Below are 13,556 nucleotides of genomic sequence, written 5' to 3'. Positions count from 1 at the left end.
CTCATTTTCTTCTATCCTAGAGGTTTTGTAGAGGTCTCTGGTTCACAATCAAGTGATGATTTAAGATCTTTCCCAGCCATGGTGTTAGTGATCTCTCCCTTAGTAGTGAAAGCATCCTAATTTCTGGTTGCTGGGCTGTGATTATTTCTCCTGCCTCCATAGACCTACAGTTTCCTATAAGAAATAGTCTCAGATATATCATCAGCAGCTGTTTTTCAACTTTCTTTCCTAGTAAGCTCCACCTTACAGATCACCTGAGGTCAAGAGTTCGAGACCAGCCTGGCCAACATGGCAAAACCCTGTCTCTACCAAAAAATACAAAAATTAGCCTGGTGTGGTGGCACGCACCTGTAGTCCCAGCTACTGGGGAGGCTGATGTGAGAGAATTGCTTGAACCCAGGAGGAAGAAGTTGCAGTGAGCCAAGATTGTGCCACTGCACTCCAGCCTGGGTGATAGAGTGAGATCCTGTCTCAAAAACAAACAAAAAAAGAAAGCCCCACTTCAGTGTTTCATTTTTAGAAGTGAGCCTAACCCCAGTAATCCACTGCACTTGAAGCAATTTTAGTCCCTCTCACTCCACAGGAGCCTCTAGCTGTGCTTCTGAATTTAGAACTCAGCCAACCTGTGGCTTCAGCCTGGTTCACCATTTCAACATAATCCACCTAGAGAAAGAAAACCTGTATTTGATGAAACAGAATAGGGCTGCGAATTCCTTGGAGTTGGACGGACCAGGGTTTCTTCTGCAGACTTATCACTTACTAACTGGGAGACTGGGAGCAAGTTATCTAACTTGTTTGAGTCTTAGTTTTCTTATTCTTCAGCTAGACATGATAATACCTACCTCACAAAATTAATGAAATAACATTTAAAACTGTGCCTGACACCCAACAGATGCTCACAGGACATATTAGAATAAGTATTAAGTAACCATTTTAAAAGGTAAATAATTAGTTCTGAACAAATCTATATTTGTCAGGATTTTTTTTTCCCACTAAATATGGACCTTGACTCAGAGCTTTCTCTTTCTTGCTCTTCATGCCACCCTCCTGACATTTACTGGTCAAGATGTTTAGTAATATGAATTTTAACAGGCTGATCATGGGTTTTTAGAAGAGATCAGATAAAACTTCATTTATTTATACTTTATGATTTATGTCCAACTTTTAAAGTGTACTTGAGGTAGTTTACAATGAAAGTCACATATGCAATAAGTTGGTTGAATAAAAAAGGGAAAATTAAACCATAGAGGAAGAAGGGAAAATAATTATGCCCAAAATCTGAGTTAATTGTTACTATAATTGAGTATTAAATTTGTTTAAGGCTTCCTGGCAGCAAAAGGCAAAGTAAGAGGAAAAATGATGAATGACATCATTCTCAATGGCTGAAGTTTTTCTATGAAACAGTGTAGCAAGGTTATGATGGGCTAGAAACCATGCAGGGATTATGCTCCATTCAGGATGTATGGTACGGAAGAATGGAAGGAATTCTTTACTGGTTGGTGCCAGCCTTTTCTCATGGCTTTAGCAACAGGTTGGACGACTGTGGTTTTAGATAGCTTAGTGCAATCTGACTGGAGCCCACAAACTGAGATGGAAGACTTTTAAAAAAAATAATGTTTTAAAGTTTTTCAGTATAAAAAAATACACATTTACTAAAGAAGATTTGGAAAATTCGAAAGAGTATAAAGAAGAAAACACAAATATCCTTACAATTCTACTGCTCAGAAATAATCATTGTTAATATTTAGTAAACTTCCTTCCAGGCTTCTTTCTATGCATACTTTATGAGCTGACTTGTTGCAATTCTTTCTGGCTCAATGATTCTACAAATTAGGTAGCCTTTGGCCCAAGTGGTTGTTGTGTTTAATAATAAAAATAGCTACTGCTCATATATTGTACATCTGATGTGCTCCAGACACTCCATTGGTGCATTATGTAGTCCCAGTCCTTCCAAGACCAACAGGCACAAGGAAGTTTTCCCTATTTGCAGAGAGGTTATGTAATTTGTCTAAATCACATGGAGTGAAAGGAGCAGCAAAACACAAATCTGGGTGTGTCTGCGCAGCATATTCTCTTTCTCCTACAATGTGTGACTTCTCTGAGACCCAGGCGTGCCCCTGATCCCTGCCACTTTGTTGTGACTCCTGGAAGTGGGAGTGCCAGAGTCTGACATCAGCTCAGTTGGTTCATAGGCCTCAAATGGCCAGCCCAGAAAACAGAAGGAGCTCGCTCCTCCCCTACTCTCTCTTTCCTTTTGTCCCCTTCGCCAACATGCCAGAGGTCAAGAAGCAAAACTGTCTAGGCTCCCAGGTTAGTTCAGGCAGCTGTTCAGATGGCTTTTACTTTGATAAAATATTGTAATTCAAACCTCTTTCATGGGGATAAGGTTAAGAAAAAGTCAAGAAACTCAGTTCCATTGTTTTCAGTCCCAATAATACCAAAGAGCATGTAGGCTTTTTCGTTTGGTTTTGTTTTGGTCATCATTATTATTGGGCTTTATAATTGAAACTTACTGCGGATGTAACTTTCTTCTCTCCTGAGCTCCCCGTTCTGCCCAGAAACTTCTCTCTTGGGCAAGTCACAGACCAAAGAGTCTTGCAGCAGTCCCAAGCAGCCACTAAGAGTCACAGATTCAGGCCGCACTGTTGTCAGGGCAGGCTGGCCACCACACCCAGAAGGGGAAGCCTGTTGTGAGTGGCCTCTGTCCAACGCAAGCAGTGTCCCGTGTGCCAGGGGCCATTCCTGGCTGAAAATGAGCTAGTCTTCTCCTCTCTCCTTTACCACTTTCGGGGACCTAAGAACTGAATCCAGAAGAAGAAAGAGGCCTGAATATCAGAGGCTCTTGGTGGGCCATGCAGTGGGCTGAGATCCTCTGAGCAGAGGTCTTCCACGCAGAGTGCTCTGCAGCAGTCTAGATGAATCAGGCTGGGTTGCCAGTGGGCGTGAGTCAGCAATAAGATGCCCTCTCCCCAGTACACTTGCATAACTCTAAACACAGGCTTTGTCTTCCCTAACAATCACTCATCTGGCTGTGACACACCAGAGCCTGCTTCCTGGAGGATATGTTCACGGGAAAAATATTTTAAAAGAGGGTGTCCACACCTGAGCTTCAGCACTGTGTGCAATGGTAATTCATCTCAATTGCTGGAAGTACAATACGGTCACATGTCGCTTAACGACACGTTCTGAGAAATATATCATTAGGTGGGTTTGTTGCTGTGCAAACATCGTCCAGTATACTTACACAACCTAGATGGTATAGTCTACCACACACCTAGGCTATATAGTCCTATATGTGGTCAGTTGTTGACCAAAACATTGTTATGTGGCACATGACTATATGTGGCAAACCATGAACAAGCTGGTTTTCCAAACGACTTGCCTCAAGATTTGGGACCCATTTAATAAATAACAACAATAGGAACAACAGCAACAACAATGAACACTTTTATAGCACTGGACATGACCCAGACAGTTCACTAAGCACTTGACATATATTAACTCACGTATTTTCCCTATTTTACAGATAAGAAAACTGAGGCGCAGTGATGGTAACCAACTTTCCCAATGTCACGGAGGTAGTAAGAACCTGAACCAGAGCCCCAGGAATTCCAATTTCTTAACCCAGCTCAGAAGTTTGACTTGGATGTTCATGTGATGGAATGGTGGAGGACGGAAGAAAATTGTAAATCACAAGTATTTCCCAGTTGATAACTTCTCAAACCCAAGAATGGCTCAGGTTGGCTCCCGGCGCTTGGCATGTCATGGTTCTATCACGCTAATTCCATATTCTGGAGCTCATAGAAGTTGTGGCTGGCTATCTGGAAGGGAAGAAAAATCCCCCAGACCCTGTGCTGGCTGGAAGTGTTTGGCATTTTGGGCGAGTGAGGGTGTGAAAAGCAGCTTGTTGTAATGCTATAGGACCACACTATGTCTGGACCACACTAACGAGAGGCCCTGGCAACACTGCTAAGAAATGGAACATCACTCGTCAAGAAGAGACCCCATTGCAGGGAAACTCTGATGGCTGAAGTGCTCACATGTAGATGGGGCTTAGCCAGGAGAACCATGAGAATTCCCAGATGGTCAGTGGGAAGATGCCAAGGTGACCACCATGGTTTTCACTTCCCAGCTCATGGGACAATGTCCTCCAGGTCCTACAACCTGGGGGTTGAAAACCATGATAACTTTGAATTACTTTCTTATTGCTGTTGTAAAAGTTACCACTAATGGAATGGCTTAAAGCAAGGAAAATTTATCTTATAATTCTGGAGGCCAAAAGTCTGACACGGGTCTCACTGGGCTAAAATTAAGACATCTGGAAGGTGATGTTCCTAGAGGAACATCCATTTGCTTCCCTTTTCCAGCTTCTAGAGGTGGCCCTCAGTCCTCGGCTTATGGCCCCTTCCATCTCCAAAGCTGATAATGGCCCACTGAGTCTTTCTTACATTGCTTTACTGACATTGAGTTTTCTGCCTCTCTCTTCCACATATTGGGACCCTTGTGATTATGCTGGGCCAAGAACAAGCTTTCTATCCCGAAGTCAACTGATTAGCACCTTTTTTGCTTCCTTAATTCTCCCTCACCATGTAACATACACACAGGTTCAAAGGATCAGGACTTGGACGTCGTTGGGAGGCCATTACTCTGCCTATCACAGGCCACAGATGGAAAGAGTGGAAACCCCTATAATGAACATTCTTGGCCCAGTTGAGGGCCTGCTAAGCAGCTGGTGGTCTCTGCCACATGCTGGAGAGAAATCGTTGGAGACCTGCCTCAGAGAAAAGACTGGAAATCACATAAATGGTTTTTAAAGAACTACAGATTCGTCCATCTTCTTGAGTCAAAAAACTCATTTCTGCTCCCTGTCAGAACCTAAAAAAGAACCATCCTGTGGGGTCAAATCATTGACACAGGCAGCCTGGAATCCTTCTGAACAGTGACTACAAGGGACAGTTTGTAGGAGAACGTGAGTTAACTCAGTTCTAAAATCTCAGAAGAACGCATCCAGAACATTCCTTCATCATGCATCTCGGATCTGTTAGGCACAACTTCAAAGCCAGCTTGAGCCTGTGGGTGTGTTTAGCCTGTGTGTGTCCCAGGGCAGCATGTGTAGAACTCACAATGTGCTTCTATTTCTTGGTCTTGAACCAACCCCTGTCAGGAGTGTGGAGGAGTAAGGGCCCTAATTTCAAGCCAGTCAGGGTTTACTCTGTCCATAGATTTATCTTTCATACTCTGCTCTGGCCATCTCTCAGTTTTAGTCTGTCTAGCCTGAAATGGTTTACTTTTTAAATGTTATGCATCTTTTTATCTTTTTTATTTTTAAACTTTTGACATGCATAGCTCATTTGAGGATCATGACAGCAGCTCTCTCTGTTGGTCGGTCAGGAGCAGTGCAGACGCCATGTGTGCCCTTGGGAAGGTGGCTTGACCTCTGTCTCAATGTCCTTGTCTGCAATATAAGGATAATTACAGCACCTGCCACCGAGGGATGAAGTAAGGAGTGAGTGAACCATGCAAAGCCCTTAGAACGGTGTCTGGTACTTGGTAAAGCTGTGATACACCATAGCTGTTATTATTATCAAAAGATTAAGACACGAACCTCTTTTACTGTCACAGAACTGGCCATTTTGATGCCACCAGACAATTGATATTCACTCCATTTTGAGCATGACAGACACATTCCTAAGCAATATGCTTCTTTGTTTTGCTTTATAGGAATACAGTTGACCCTTGAACAACATGGACTTGAACTGCCTAGGTCTACTTATATGTGGTTTTTTTTTTCAACAAAACACAGATAGAAAATACAGCACTTGCAGGACACAAAACCTTTGTGTATGGAGGACAACTTTCCCTATACTAAGGGGCAGTCCTCCACATATACCAAGAGGCATTCCTACAAATGCTTTTTCTTGTAGTGGAGGGTAAACATCAAAGCCCACTGTTGAGGGGGTAAATGATAGGCAGATGGAAAGCTGGGCACTTATGCCAGGGCCAAGAGAAAGCTCCTCTATCCAGCTTGGGTTAAGGATGTAAATAAGGCATAGTGGGTTCTTTCAGGGCTCTTTGGTGCTGGCTGTCTTCCTGATTCTCACCCAAACTCAAAAGGGAACCTCCCAGACAGTGCTACGTTGCCCTGACAGTCAATCAAATCCTGTTAATCCAAAAGGCCACCCCAGACATCATGAACAGATCTTGGCCAAGTCCATTCTAATCCAGCTTCAACCCCACCATGCCCCAACTCCACTTTCCACTCTGCGCCTTGTGGCAGGGTTGAATGTCAGGGAACTCTCCTTGGGGACTGTAAAAAAGCCCTCAGGCTCCCCATCCCACGGCAGGGCCACTTGCTGTCCTCTGCCCTCATGACTGGTATCTGCTTTCCACTCTCATCACAGCCTGCCTCTGAATGGCCAGATTCTACCACCAAGCCTGGAAGAACTTCAGGGACCAAGAACCTTAACTCCAAATGGAACACAGGCCACAAAAATTCCTCAAATATGTACACCAAAACAAAAGGGTCCCCAGGGATTCATTTTATCTTACCAAGTTTCAGCTGAAGGGGAAACATTCTAATGGCAAGTAAGAAAAGCTGTCAGAGAACTGTTTTGTTCAACATCAAATGCATTCCAGGCCTTATTTAATCAGGGAGCCCTCTTCACAGCTGATGCAGAGGTTGTTCCTGCAAATCGTTCCTGAGTCAGGGAGAGGGGCCTTGATTTTAAATGCAAAATAATGTTCTTTTGGCACAGGCAAAGTTGGTTGGCAGCTGGAGGTTTGGGGTGACCTCTGACCCTCTCCCACAGTTTCTCCCAAGTCCCACTGCACAAAACTAAGCCACCCTCAAATCCCAGGCTGTAATTGGCTCTTTGGTTTGTTTTGCTTTTCTCTTCTATCCAGAGCTTCAAAAGGCACTTCGATAATTGTTTGAGGCATGAAAAAGGCAGGTTTCAGCTTTCCTAACTGGAATGGAGGTAATTACTGTCTTCCACACACGAGCCGGTACATGCTTGAAATCAGATGGCTCTGGGTTGTTTTAGAAAGTGTAGCTGGGCCTCTGAGCCAGGAGAGGGAGGATTATGGAGCCTTCCTGCAGCTCCATTCCAGAGAGGGAGGAATTCAGACATCCCAGAAACGGTGAGGGACACTTCCATATTTTTTTTGCAGTCTCTTCAATTCTGCCCAAGAGATTTGGCCTGAAAAGATTGTGCCTTCAACCTCATCCTGGAAATTCAGGTAGCATTTTTCGGTTTTCTCTCTCAGGAGACAGAAGCTGACACCCCACATGACTCCCATCTTGTCTGTAATCAGCAACCAGGGCCTTGCCCTGGGCTGTCCTCCTTTCCAGCCGCAGAGAGGGGTCAAACTGAGCCAGGTCTAGTAAGAGCTACCTCAGAGAAACAGAACACGGATTTGCTGTTGTTCTCTCAGGACAGCAAACCCAAGCGGGGGCAGACACAGGCTCACATCCCACTCACGCGGCCCTGAGTGTGGATTGGGAGCAAGACCCTGCTTCAAATTTCAGCCTGCCAGCTGTGTGTCCACAGGCAGCTAACAAACATCTCTCATCCAGCCACAGCCTCACCCAGAGAAGAAGAGTAACCGACCCAACCTTATAGCGTTGCTGTGAAGTCAGTTAACACAGGGTTGAAGTTTGCTGTGAAGTCACAGCAACCCTACGTTATGGTTAACTTCATTTAACATAGGGTTAACATAGGTTTAATATGAGGGGCCAGCAATTACATATAAATGTTAGCTACTGTAATTGTCAGAGGCATGGCCACTGGTGCCAAAGGAACCACTCTGAAAATTCTGGAGGTTTTCAAGACTCTGGGGATTCAGAAATGGAGGAAGAAAAGAAGCTGCTGCAGGAACAGTGCAGGGAAGCTAGAAGGGAACAGGGTGGCAGCCCCAGCTCAAAAGGTCTTCCCTCTCGAGGGTACCACCTGAAATGTAAAAGGTTACCTGAAATTCCACAGATTAGAGATTTAGTTTTGCTTCTTTACAACAATATATCTCAAAGAGAACTGGCTGGTTAAACATTATTCATACATCTGTGTGAACTGGTTTATTTACTCTCTTCCTAATACTTACACACTTAGAAGCTCCGGGGAGCAAAGAGCTTGGGTCTGAGTTAGGGACTAGGAAAGGAACAGAAAGTAATAACTTAGAGTCATGAAGCACTGTCCAAGACATGGCCAGCTGTTCATACTCTGACAGCCCCAGTTCAATTCACTGGCTGGCCTGCAGACAGCCTGCCTGGCTCATGAGAAGGGAGAAGTGGGGAGTCAGGTGTGTCCTGGAGGTCCTGAGGTGCTTGTCTGATGTGGGTACTTTCACGTTGCCCACTCATAAAATACCCTTTGTAAATGGCTTCTGGGACTCCCTCCTCTCTGGGAGTGCCTCCTTCGTGAGCTCTGCATATGGGTGGCCCAGAGAGCAGGCCCCAGCTGTTGCCTCTCCTCGGACATTCCATCCCTATGACCTCATCCAGGTGCGGGCTTGAGTCACCGCTCCACTACAGACTCTGTCGATTTGGATATTCAGTTGCCTACTTGACATCTCCCTTTCAAGTACCTCAAACAGAACGCTCCATGTGCCCTTACCCCTACCCCCTGCCACCCAAAACAATCCAAACAAAAACCCCATCAGCCTGGTCTCCATGGACATGTTCTTGATGCAGTCAATCTTTCAGGACTATTGACGTTTCTCTTTGTACCTTGTACTTTTCTTTCACAGCCCTTAGGACAATGTATAATCACTTATTTATTTTTAAACTGACTTGTGTAATACCTGTTTCCCAATAGACTGTAAAATTCATGAGAATGAGACCAGGTGGTTTGTCTCCTGTTCTTCCCCACACCCTAACTGGCACACAGTAGGTCCTCACTATGTATTTGTTGAATGGATAGTATTAAAGTGAAGATGGGTCCTGGGGTGAGGAAGAGTTTCTGGGCACAAAGAAAGGCCATGAAACCTGGCAAAAAATACATATGAGCTCATATCTTGTTTTCCTGAGGGGCCATTTGGTTTCTTCCTCCTCCCATTTGATGAAGTTTTATGTTTAATTAAAGCCCTGAACAGTTAGAACAAATGTATAGGAAATGATCACATGATCATGAACTTAGCAAACTGCCACAAGCTTAACTGTCTAATATGGGGAGTGCCTAAATGATATGTATCAATATGGTTGACTCCCAATTATCCATTCCAGTGGATAATCTAATAGCCAACAATCTAATAGTTCATAATTTACTTGCCTATAACCCCACAAGTTTTACATGTGGCTTTGGATTATGTTTTGGAATTTGCATCAGGGTATGGGGGCTCTGATGGTTTAGGAATTCACAGTACTTTGAGCGTATATGTCCTATGTCACTACCCCAGTTGCACATTAAGGATTCCTCTGGGTTCCAACTGCATGTGGAAAAAATACCGCATTGCGCTTGGGAGGAAAGTGCATTGGTCTTTTTTGTTTGTTTGTTTGTTTTGTTTTGGCTGTAAAAATTGGGGTCCAAACCCCAGCTCTTGCATTTACTAACTAGCTCTGTTTTCACACTACCTGTCCCCGTCTAAACCACTCCCTCAGGCAGGTGCAAAACAAGTCGAAAGCAGAGTTAAGCTCCTTATGAACTTTCTGTCTCTAGGCAAAGAAACTTTCTCTCTTCTCCTTTTCTTCTCTTTTTCTTTCTGCCTTAAAAGACCTTCTCTTCCAGCTCAGTGGGATGAAGTGAACAAGGTCTTTGCTTTACAAATCATGCCTGATTGGGAAAGCTCCTGAAAATGTCTAGATAAATCTGAAAGAAAAATGCTGTCCTGGGCAATCTAATATGGAAAACTGACTCTGGGCTTTCCCTGGGCTCCACTGGCCCCACCAATGATGCAAATGATGGTGACTTTCTCTACGTTGTACATACATCTGGGCATTTGCTCATGCTGTCTTGGGTCAAAGTCTCAAGTTGGAAAATGGATTCATCCTGAGATCCAAGGCAGAACCAGTCATGTTGTCAGTGGGTAGCTGAGACCCCAAAATTCCCAGCTCTTTTCCCTGTCATGAAGTTTCTATCTCGAGAGAAAACAGCTGTCCATTCTTAGGCCAACTGGGACTGAAGCCAGCTGTTCCTTCCAGATGCCAAGAGTCAGATGCACACCCACTCTTTTCTCCTATTCCCTAAGGCTGAAGTCTCAAACTTTTTTGAATTTATTAATAACCTTAGGGACTTGCTAAAAAGCATTTCCCCAGGCTCTACCTCCAGAGAATCTGATTCAGTTAATTCAGGTTGGCCAGGAAATCTGCACGTTAAATGGCAACCCTCCTGCCCCACCTCATTTCTGATCTCTAGGAAATTCCTATGTAATTGGTCTGAGAATCATACTTTGAGTGACAATAGCTACAGTGGAGGCACTGGTGTGCCAGTAAATGTTTAACAACGGGCCCTGGAGGTGGAAAAGCCTGGTTTGTAGCTTGCTGATTTCTGTGGTATAAATATTCCCACCTTGGTCAACTCAAGCTACAAATACGACATCATGATTGTGAAGGTGGGAAATGTTCTGTGCAATCAGTTCTGATAAGCCCATAGTAACTGATTTCAGCATGCCCACTGGGTGGAAGTGGCCGGATGCCTCTAAATACTGGTTCCTAGGCTCTGGCATAGAAGGGCCACTGTTCGGTCCAGAATGTCACATCCCCTAATTTTTTTTCCCTAAATCCTTCGTTTTTTGAATGGTTTGTTTTGGTTACTGGCTCTCAGAGACCTTGAGGGGTTCCAAGCCAGAGAACGAAGAAGGGGAAGAGAAGGAGCTCCAGGAAAGAAAATGCAATTAGTGTATGATGTTGGCTTCAGCTACACTGCTAACCTTGTTCAACCCAGCTTTCAGCAGGGAAGGGGTTTCAAACACCTGTCTCTGCCTTCATTAGATAAGCTTTCTGGTCAACTCACATTAACCTGATCCTGCTGACCTGGAGAAGGATGAAAAGGCTGAGTGTCGGGGACCTGAGGGGATGAAAGGGGATGGGGGAGGCCTGGGGGGGGCTCATATGACCCGGGGTCGCCATCGGCTTAAGGCTTCCCCTTTGTCTTCCTGCTCTGGCCCCATGTTTGAAGGTTCTGGTGATTTCCTCCCGCCCCCCGACTAAGCAAACAGATGTGGAAAGATCTCCAGTTCCCAGGGCTCAGGACACAACTGCCTGTTGTTTCCCTCCTGCAGACTGGGGCCTGCAGTCACAGGCAGAACAGCTACGCAATCACTTACCAAAGAGCTGAGCCCAGTCAGGTGTGGGGTGCAAGCCTACTCTGCCTTTTGGGAGTGAGAGGATGTGTAAGCCTAGCTGAACAAGAATGGAAAACAACCATATCCCCGCCCTGTCATGCTCTAAGTCCACTATGTAGGAACTCAGAGGCACTTTAGCAGAAGCAATGACTTGAGATCTTCCACAGCAATAAAATGCTCACAGGTGCCATGACCATTTGAACAAACGCTGCCTTCTGGGCCAGCTGCTTCTCTTGTCCCACACTGCAGGTACTGCCAATGTGAGAACTTTGCCCACTTCTAGACTGGAGTTGAGGGCACCCTGCTACTCTAAAAAGGATGTTTTCCTCAGCCCACTGAGCTTTCAGGGCTCACTGGATCAAGGCGGTAGAAGAGTTACAAAGGAAGGGGTGCAAGTGTTAGCTTCCTTATGTACCTTATTTATTCAACACTGATAGTTTCAGAAATGGCTTAGAGCCTAGCTTCCTCACCACCATCCATATACCTTTGACAAGTGGGACAAATAAAAGCATAAAAATATCTCCCTTAAATAAAACGCCTGTCTCATATCTAGTCCATCTACAAGAATAAGCTGATACCTAATGATATGTTTTCTAGTTTATGCAATAAATGGTGGTGATTACAATTTTGCACAAAGACCTGGTACATATACGTCTTAGCATGTAGCACATTTACCTGTAAATGCTACAAGTAGCAGAATGGCAGCCATCTCCCTAAAGCACTGATTCTCCAAGTGAGGTCTGCAGTCCCCTGGGATCCCTGAGACCCTATCAGGGTGTCTGCAAGCTCAAAACTATTTTCATAATAATACCAAGATGTTATTTGCCTTCTTCACTGTGTTGACATCTAGGTAAAATTGCTGGTGCTAGACTATGCTGGCAGTCACGGCATTCTTCACTGCTACAAACTCACAGGGGGAAAAAATGCCAGTTTCACCGAAGAATGTCCTAAATTAGACAGTAAAAATTATTAATTTTATAAAACCTTGCCCAAAAGTGTATTTTTTCTCCCCTCCCCTCCTCCCCTCCCTTTCCCTTTCCCTTCCCCTTCCCCTTCCCTTTCTTTTCCTTGCTTTCCCTTCCCTTCCCTTCCCTTTCTTTTCTTTGTGCGATGACTTGGAAACAAAGTATCAAGCATTTCTGGTGCATCCTGAAGTATGATGGTCATCTGAAGGAAAAGCACTTGTGTGAGTGTCCTGAGTTGTGATCTGCACTAGTCACTTTCATGGAACACAATGTTTACTCAAAAGGACCAAATAACCACAGTTATTCAGATTTGGTTATTTGACAGGCATTTTCTCAAAAATAAACAAACTGAGCTCATCACTTCAAGAAAGACAATAATTAACAGTATTTTCTGCCAAAATAGAAGTATAAAGCAAAAATTAGAATTTTTTAAAACCTGTATCTGCCATAGTGAACTTAACACCTTCCCAACACTTACAGAGGTTTTTGATGAGATCAGTGATGATATTAACAAATAAGAACTTTTAGTTTTCATCAAGAAGTATATTAAATTTGAAAAATCTGCATGACTTAGTGAAGCAATATTTTCCAAATGACCCATGCATATTATTTCAAAATCATGCATGAGCAAAAGATCTATTCAGAGTACAAGCCAGATAACTGAATTTTAACATAACTGAGCACAAAAAGTTCATTGATATAGTTTCAGATTCCACATTGTAACTAACCTTAGTAATCTACTATTGGTTGAGTTTTGGTATAATGTCAAAGAAGAATATTCACAATTATCTGAAAAGACTATTAAAATATTCGTCCCTTTTCCAACAAAATAACTATGTGAGGCTGGGTTTCCTTCGCATACTTCAACCAAAACAACATTATCACAGCTGATTGAATGCAGAAGCCGATATGAGAATCCAGCTGTCTTCTATTAAGCCAGACAGTCAAGAGATTTGCAAAAACGTAAAACACTGTCACTGTTCTCACTTGGATTTTTTAAAAAACAGTTATTTTTATAATAAAATGTTATTTTTAACATTTAAATGGATTAATGAATATATGCATTTTAATAAATTACTAAATGTTAATTTATTCATTAACAATTAATAAATATTAAATGAACAAATATTATTTTTGGTTTTAGTTTTTAATATGGTAAATTATTTAATTATCTATTGCTGTATAGCAAAGTATCCTAAAACCTAGTGGCTTAAAACAACAATAATCACTTGAGTTGCCAGCCTAAAGAAATGGGTCCAGCTTCCGGGCAGGGCGTGGTGGCTCATGCCTGTAATCCCAGCACTTTGGGAGGCCAAG

At 43.5% G+C, this 13,556-nt stretch overlaps 1 protein-coding gene across 16 annotated transcripts in view; it reads right to left on the bottom strand.

Moving 5' to 3' along the window:
• RAD51B (RAD51 paralog B) overlaps window positions 1-13,556 on the bottom strand; it is a 794,823-nt gene that overhangs the window by 82,335 nt on the left and 698,932 nt on the right. The gene's annotated exons all lie outside the window — the stretch shown is intronic.

This window comes from Pongo pygmaeus, chromosome 15, assembly GCF_028885625.2.
Source record: "Pongo pygmaeus isolate AG05252 chromosome 15, NHGRI_mPonPyg2-v2.0_pri, whole genome shotgun sequence".
NCBI lineage: Eukaryota > Metazoa > Chordata > Mammalia > Primates > Hominidae > Pongo > Pongo pygmaeus.
This window is presented reverse-complemented; position numbering and strand designations above follow the sequence as displayed.